A 9,024-nucleotide genomic window follows, 5' to 3' on the forward strand; every position below is an offset into this window, starting at 1 on the left:
CATGAGCAGGGTGAGGGGCAGAGGGAGAAGCAGACTCCCCTATGAGCAAGGAGCTCAGTGCGGGACTCGATCCCAGGACCCCGGGATCATGACCTGAGCCCAAGGCAGACACTTAACCGACTGAGCCACCCACCTGTCTTAACCATTCTTAAGTTTACGGTTCAGCAGTGTTTATGTATGTGGCTTACAACTGATCTCCAGAACTTTTTCATCTTACAAAACTGAAGCTGTACATCTATTTTCTTTTATACCTTTCTAAAGATTTTTTTAATTTATTTGACAGAGAGACACAGCCAGAGAGAGAACACAAGCAGGGGGAGTGGGAGAGGGAAAAGCAGGCCTCCCGAGGAACAGGAAGCCTGATGTGGGGCTCGATCCCAGGACCCTGGGATCATGACCTGAGCTGAAGGCAGACGCTCAGTGACTGAGCCATCCAGGCACCCCTTTTAGATTTTATTTTTAAGTAATCTCTACACCCCACGTGAGGCTCGAACTCATGACAACGAGATCAAGAGTGGCTCGCTCCACCGACTGAGCCAGCCAGGTACCCCTGAAGCCAGACACCTATTAAACAATTTCCTCATTTCCCCCTCCCCCAGTCTCTGGCAACCACCACTATTCTACTTTGTTTCCTTGAGTTTGAACAACTTGCTTTTTGAACTGAATCTGTCTTCCCATGTGGGCTGGTGGGATCTAGCCCATTACTCCTACAGCCGCCCAGTATTCCACAGGAGCTGCAGCTCATATTTAACCAGGCCCCTCTCAGTGAGATGGAGGTGGTTTCCAGTTTTCTGCTATTACAGAAAAGCTGCGGTGCCACGGTGAAGTCCCGGGACGCCGAGGTCAGAGAGCATGTACTTCCATTTTGCCAAACTGCTGCTCAAAGAAGTTGTACCAGGTACCCTCCCACCCACAGAAGATGAGAGGGCCGCTCTTCGCTTCTTCCCAATATCAACCAAGTAAATCCTATGGTCCCATCCCAGGGACTGGAGGGGCCGGCTTTGGAAGGAGGCTCAGTGGCTCCCTTCCTAGGTGGTTTCCCTGGGGAGAAGCCTGGGGCGTTTGGCTGGTGGCGAGATGGGAATTCAGCTGCTGGAGGTAGACACAGGAGGAAGTCTAATTCAAAAGCCATATCATGAGTGGACTTGGGAAGGAGCTCGTTGCCGTGGCAGCCTGATTCCCCTGCTGCCAAAAGCAGGTTTTCTTCTTCTGCACCTGGCAGGAGCTCCTTTCCTCTCAAGATTTTTTGAGAAAGAAAGAGTTTGGCATTCTTTTATTGAGGTCAGTGCACATTTGCAGACAGGACCACCCTGTCACTGACATAATGTGATTCTCCGGTGTCCCCTGGAGGCAAGGACCTGGCTGAGCCCCATTCTCGTGGTGCACAGATGCACCTGGGTCTCTTGCCTCAAACACCGGAGTGATGGACCCCACCAACCTGCACTGTCTTTACTGATACTCCCCAGGGTGGCAGGTGGGCGGAGCTCCCAAGGAGACTGCTATGTTCCCTTCACAAGAAAAGGTTTTCTAGATTTTGTTTTGTTTTTTTTTGAGTGTGCCAAAGGTCAAGGTCAGGGAAGCCTGCTTGAGCAGGCCTCTTAAACCAGTCCCTGGTTTAAATCACTTTGCTCTGCTTTCAGGGCATTTAACTTTGAAAACACTGATTGGAACAGAGCAGAATTAAACTGTTTTGACCTGTTTCCCCTGTATCAGGCTCTGTGCTAGGCACACTGTGAGCATGCCCTCGTCTAATCCTTTAACTCAGTAAGGTAGGAATTATTATCCCCATTGTTCTAAGAATGAAATTTGAGGCTCCAGAGCTTAAGTTATTTGCCCAAGATCTCAATGCAGAAATTATGAACCCGGCCCTACCTTGGCCTCAAGGTCACGTTCCCCACCCCCACCAGTAGATAATTTGAAGCCAGCAAAGAGGTCTGTGGGGACTTGATGCACCAGCTTCACCTGCTCCCCTCACCTGACGGTCCCCACCTCCCTCCCTAATCAGGCAGTGAGTGTGGTGGGGAAACACGGGGGTGTGGAGGTTTGAATCCATACTAGCTGTGGATCCTGACCTTGTCTGAACCCCAGCCTCAAAACAGAAATATGGGAAACCCGCCCTCTGGGTTTTGTCTGTTTGTTTTTTATAAGAACACTTAGCGCTGTGGGGAGGATTCAGTGAACCGAGAAGGAAGGATCCCGTGATGTGACTCTTCTGTTAAGCTCAAAACAGCGCACATCTGCCCCCAGCCCTTAGGAGCTGTTTCTACTTTCTCTTACACAGTCTCCCCTATGGGAAGGTGCTTCCCTAGCCTCCAGGGTATATGACAGTATTGATTTGTATCCTTGAATTTGATTTTTCTACATCCTATCCCAGCAGCAACCATCCCTGGAGCCATTCCCAGGAGAATCTTGTCCCACTCACACACACAGTCTCCACCTCCCAGGCCGGCAAGCCACCCTTTCCCCACAAGCCCACCCCCTCCAGCAGGCCTCTGAAATGTTGCCGTGGGCGTGCTGTGCTTCCCAGCCTTGGAAGCACAGCCTGGGTGACCAGTGGCCTGGGTAGCAGGTGCACACATTCAAGGAAAAATGCAAGGACAATGTTGCTTTTCTGGTTCCTGTAATTTATCTGAGGAGCCCTGCCCCCCCAACCCCCCATCCCCACCACTTCGGGGAAGGAGAAAGGAAACCTAATTTGCCAGTTCATGGTGCTACAGTGAACAAAAAAACTTAAGAGAAATGTACTCTGTCACCAAGGCCAGAAAACTGAAATCCAGAAATCCGTGTCTCTCTTCTAGCTTCTGGTGTTCCTGGGCTCGCGGACACCTTACTCCAGCCTCTGCCTCAGTCTTCACAGACCTTTCCCTCTGTGTCCCTGTGTCCCTCTCCTTTGCGAAACATCCAAGGACATAGGTCTTTGGATTTACGGCCCACCCTGAATCAAGGATCTTATCTTGAGACCCTTAACTTAATTACATCCGCAAAGACCGAATTTCCAAATAAGGTCATATTTGAAAGTGTTGGGGATGAAGACTTGGTCAGATCTTTTTGGAGGACACTATCCAAACTCATGACATGCCCTTTTGGTTCTCAACCTTTTTGCAACATTTGACACTCGTGATCACTTTCTCTTGGAAACTCTTTTCCATCTTTTCCTGGAGCCAATCCTACTTTTCTGGCTGGTCCTCCACAAGCTCTTCTACTGGCACCTCTTCTTCCCAGCCCTGGAAGGCTAGCATCCCTAAGATTCTGTCCTGTCCTTAAGTCTCTTCCTCTCCCAGTCTCCCTCAGGCAATCACAGTCATTCCCAAGGTCTTTGACAAGACACAACAGAATCATCCTGGGATGTATGAGTCCATGGTATTGCAGATTTTAGGACTAGAATGGATCTTTGCCTTTACCTGATGGCAATGGGAAAGGAATATTATAGGGTCAGAAGAGTGGCAAAAAGGAAGACAACATTTTGAAATTTCCCTGGTCTTGGTGTTCGGATGTATTGGATTGGAGAAGGAGATTAGAAAACTGGGGACCTTTGGGAAGTTTCTGCTGTAATCCAAGTATGTAATGAGGAGGGCTTAGATTAGTATGCTACCAAGAGAGACAGAGAAGGCAGAAGAGAACTTGTGTTCATCTACTGTGTGCCACTTTATATATGTTTCAAGTCTCACAACAACCCTGCAAGGAATATATTCTTACCTCCGTTTTAGAGATTAAAAAACTCAGAGAGGTTAAGTGATTTACTCAAGGTCACACAGCAAGTTAATGGCCATGCTGGGGTATAAATCCATGTGTCTCTGAGTCTAGAAGTTAGATGGAAGGAATGAATCTGTGAAATAATTTAATACAAGGCATACTGGGACTTCATGATGGAACAGATATAGTGGATGAAAAAGAGCAAAGGACATAATGCCCTGGAGAAAAATGGAGGGGGGGATTCTGGAGAGTGAGTTAGTGGTGTTGGTTAAGTAGCAGGAGGGTAATAAAAATGTGGCTTCCATCATACTGAGTCTGGGATGGTAGAGATGCATGTGGACAGATGGGAATCTTGGACTGGGGGTCAGGAAGGGGGACAGGGATTTAAGGGGCATCAGTAAAAAGGGGCAAGTAATCAACTGGTTAAGGAGATGGAGATGAGGCCGTGACTGGTGACTTGTGGGAGTGCTTTACCTGCTTTATCTAAAAGGTGTTCCCTCCCCCATTTCCTTCAGGAAGATAGTTGCTTAATTTCTGATTTCTTCCTCTTAACTCCATTTCCCAAGGAAGGAAGGAGAGTTGGGGAGGCCACCAGAAATAATGAAGCTCCCCAGAAAAGCTCGTGTTGGTATGCAGCCAGGTGAGGCTAGGCAGAAGCCAGCAGTGAGCTGCAGCCGCTCACCTTGGCTCCAGGGGAGAGCACTGTTGCTGCTCTTGGATGACTAGTAGCAGGCGGGGAAGCTGACCTAGGGAGCACCAAGCAATGGGGTGGTGGCAGGGTGGTTTGTGCTCAAGATCCATTTGTCTGACAAGCCAGAGCTTTGCCAAGTGTTGGTGGTAATGGAGCTAGCATTTGGGATTTCGGCCCCCCCTTTTTTTTTTCCTAGTAAGATCCAGGAGAGACCAGGATGGAAAGGTAGCAGAACCTCTATGAACCAGATTCTCTTGTTTTTCCCTTTTGCAATGAATGGTTTGCCCCAGATTTGTTTCTTGTTACACACTGTAAAGTAGACCCCAGGAGGGCCTGAGAACACAGCATGTATCCAGCTGAGATAGCCCATGGGTTCATCACATCAGGGCATCCATCCTCCTTCCCTTCAGCTCCTTCCAAACCCCTTTATCCTTTAAGAATTCCTTCTAATTCCCTTTATCAGGAAGGCCCCCTCCCCTCCTTAGCCTTTACAGCTTGGTGGCTGAAGTGTCACTTCAGCTCTGTCCTTGTCCCATGGCACTTACTCTCTCCCATACCTCTCCGTCGTAGCGTCCCAATGAGAATTCTTACATTTATTTGTGGGATTATCTGATTCATGTTTCTTTCCCCACTGGGGCTGGAAGTTCCTCCAGGGCTGGGACCCGGCCCACTTTTCCTTTGTCCATTTGAATTTCCATGCCCTCCTTTCTTTTGAGACCCTACATGGCAGGGTATCTGTTTTTGTCTTCCCAATATCTTTCTTTCTACTTAAGGTCATATAAATGCTCTTTTTCTTTTTTTCTCTTAAAAGAAATGTAGGCTCATGCCTGCACACACTCAGTGGGGTTTCCAGTGAAATGGGCCCACTCGGGTGAACTTGTGACCTGTGGTAGTCAATAGGAGTGTCCCATTTCCCTAGTTCTCACACTTGGTTGGGTAGAAATAGGAAGGTTCGTAAAGAGGGCCCATCAGAGACTTTTTTCAGTTTTTGAAACAGATGTTGGGGGTCAAGGTGGGAGGGGGTGATGGGCAGGAGTTGATGCCTGTGAAGACAATGAAAGCCCACACACCAGCTGGCGGCCATCTTTGCTACCACACTGGGGGATATCCCTTGAGAATGAAGTTGACAGAAAGCAAAAATGAGCAAAGCGATGGAGAGAGAGGGGGATGTGAGGAAGAAAAAAAGGGAGAGTGTGCCTTAATAGCAGAGCTTGAGCCCTTGGATCCTGTCATGACTTAAAGCTTTAGCTGGCCCTGAACTTTTTACTTGAGAGGCCAATACATTCCCCTTTTTTGCTCAAATCAGTTGGAGTTAGAGCTCTATTGTTTACAACCAAAAAATTTTTACCAATTGTCTCAGTCAACTCAAGCTGCTATAACAAAATACCATACATTGACTGGCTCAAACAACAGACATGGTTTTCTTGCAGTTCTGGAAGCTAGAAGTCTAAGATAAAAGTGCCACATCCCTGAATGAACCACTGTGGCCAGGGAGATGGGCTATGGTGGTTGGGTAAGGCCAGCTGGGGCCCATTCCTGGAGCTGGGGGATGGGGTCAGTCCTTTCTAAACCACAAGATTAGAAGTTCAGGATATTGGGGAGGGTATGTGTTGTGGTGAGTGCGGGGGGTTGTGTAAGACTGATTAATCACAGACCTGTACCCCTGAAACAAATAATACATTATGTGTTAATTTAAAAAAAAGTTCAGGATATTATCAGGAGGGTTAACAGAATAGTTATTAAACAAATAGGGATTTATTTTTCTTGCACAACAAGAAGTCTGGAGGATGGTGTTGGTTCAGCAAGTCAGTGATACCCTCAGGAACCCTTGTTCTTTCTGTCTTTCTGTCCCACCAACCTCAGTGCATTGGTTTGCATTCTTATACTTGTCACCGTATGATCCCAAGATAGTGGCTGCAGCTCCAGACAATGCATCTGCATTCAACGCAGGGAGAAAGGAGGAAGAGCCCAGAAGGTATGAAGCTCATCTGTTTACTTTAAACAGGAAAGCAAGACTTTTCCCAGCAGATGTCTGCTTAGGTGCTGTTGGCCAAAACTGGGTCACATGTGCACCCTTAGCTGCAAGGGATGCTGGGAAAGCAGGAGACAGTGTTGTCCAATGGCCTTAGACTAATCATGATTCATCACCTGGGGATTCTGTTACTGAGGAAGAAGAGGGCATGGATATTGAGGGGAGTCACTGATAATGTTAGGTAAAGCCCTCTGAATACACCCAAACTTTCTCAACTCTACACATTTGCTCAAGTTTTTCCACCCACCTGAAACTTGCTCTTCTCCATCTTTGCTCGTCAAAGTCCTATCCGCCCTTTAAAATCTTTTTCAAATGCTCGAACCCCCAGTGAGATGTGAAGACTTCTTCAGCCTCCCCTAGCACCTTCTACCTTTATTCTGGGACTTCGTTCTGTCTGTCCTGTGGATGGTCATATGCATGAGGCAGTATCCCACTGTGGCACAGCCTTAAGGTTAGAACTTTTCACGTGTGCCTTTGATGGGTGACCTAACCTCTCCAGGGCTTGAATTTCCTCATCTATAAAATGGGAGTAATAACAGAACCTGCCTCACAGAGTTGCTGTGAGGATCAAATAGGATAATTTATTTCTTAAATATTTTACCTAGTGTCTATCCCATAGCCAGCACTTGATAACTGCTAACCATTATTATTATTATTATTACTACTACTACTATCCTGTTCTCCCCATCGCCTCCCTTGGTCTCCACCTTCCTCAGCTTTGCATACTCCGCCACACTTCTTAATATTGAGATATAATTCACATACCATAAAATGTACCCTTTTGCAGTATGTAATTCAGTGGTTTTTAGTACATTCACGAGGCTGTGCAATTGCCCCTGCTGTTTCATTCCAGAACATTTTTATCACCTTCAAAAGATGGCAACCACAAATCTGCTTTCTGTCTCTGTGGATTTGCCAGTTCTCGGACACTTCATGTAAATGGAATCATACAACATGTGGTCTTTGTGACCGGCCTCTTTCATTTAGCGTCATGTTTTCAAGATTGATCTGTGATGTAGCATGTGTCAGTACTTTATTCTTTTTTGTGGCTTCATATTATTCTGTTGCATGGATTTACCACATTTTGTTCATCCAATAATCAGTTAATAGATAATGGACATTTGGGTTATTTTTACCTTTGGCTATTCTGAAGAATGCAGCTACGAACAGCTACGCCAGGTTTTTGTGTATACATTTTTATCTCTCTTGGGTATACACCTAGGAGTGGAATTGCTGGGTCACACAGTAACTTTGTGTTTAAACCTTTTTTTTTTTAATTTTTTTTAAAGATTTTATTTATTTGAGAGAGAGAGAGAGAGAGTGAGAGCCAGAGAGCACGAGAGGGAAGAGGGTCAGAGGGAGAAGCAGACTCCCTGCTGAGCAGGGAGCCCAATGTGGGACTTGATCCCGGGACTCCAGGATCATGACCTGAGCCGAAGGCAGTCGCTTAACCAACTGAGCTACCCAGGCGCCCAAAACCTTTTTTTTTTTTTAAAGATTTTATCTTTTTTGACACAAAGAGACACAGCAAGAGAGGGAACACAAGCAGGGGGAGTGGGAGAGGGAGAAGCAGACTCCCCGCTGAGCAGGGAGCCCGACACAGTGTTTGATCTAAGGACCCTGGGATCATGACCTGAGCCGAAGGCAGACGCGTAACAACTGAGCCACCCAGGCACCCTGTGTTTTGAAGAACTGCCACACTGTTTTTCCACTGTGGCTGCGCCATTTTACATTCCCACGAGTAGTGTTGGAGATTCTGATTTCTCCACATCTTCGCCCAAACCTGTTACTGCCAGTCTTACTCTGTCACTTTAATCCCAGTGACCGTACGTGGTAGATGTTCAACCTGTTGAATTGAAGCTCTCTGGGGCTTTCACTCCTCCAGAGTTTGGTGAGGCTGGCATAGGAGGCATGGTTTATCCACTGGTGGCATTAGCTGTGACTCTGGGGTCTGGGGAAGAACTGCTATTTCTGCCTTCACTCTGTGCTTACTTTGTGTCAGGCCCAGTGCTGGGCCCTGGAGTCCATGTTGGCAGGGAGCCCTACAGAGGCACAGATACGTCGGGAGACTATGGAATTGCGATGTCATGAATACAATCCTGGAGGGCAGCCCAGGGCACGGTGGTGAGATGACATTAGTTCCCCCAACTGGGAGGGAGGAGGCTGTTCAAGGAGGGCTTCCTGAAAGAGGCACCGCCTGACCTTTGTCTTAAATGTGAAGTAGGAGTTACTTGGGCAAAAAAGGGGGGGGGGGGGGGGGATAGTGTTCCCAGGCAAAGAGATTGGCACAATTAAATTGTGGTGCTAGGAAACACCTGGATTGTGCTGTGGAGGTGGCGGGGTGGGGAGGGAGAGTAAAGTGGAGATTCAGTGGTGAGGGAACAGCAGAGAGCTCTGAGGATGAGAAGTCCAGCTTCCACACAGGAGAAACGGAACAGATGGGAGGTCTGCCTCTGTCTCCTCATCTGTAAAATAGGGATAATGATAATATTCTCTACCTTGTAGGGATCTTGTATGGATTTAATGAAACTGAACAAAAAGTTTGTACAGCATTTGAAAGCATCTCTGATACATGCTAGATAAATATTGGTCATAACTGCTGCTCTCT

This window comes from Callorhinus ursinus, unplaced genomic scaffold (genome assembly GCF_003265705.2).
Source record: "Callorhinus ursinus isolate GAN/ISIS: 27379988/994484 unplaced genomic scaffold, GSC_fseal_2.0 scaffold48, whole genome shotgun sequence".
Taxonomy (NCBI): Eukaryota; Metazoa; Chordata; class Mammalia; order Carnivora; family Otariidae; genus Callorhinus; species Callorhinus ursinus.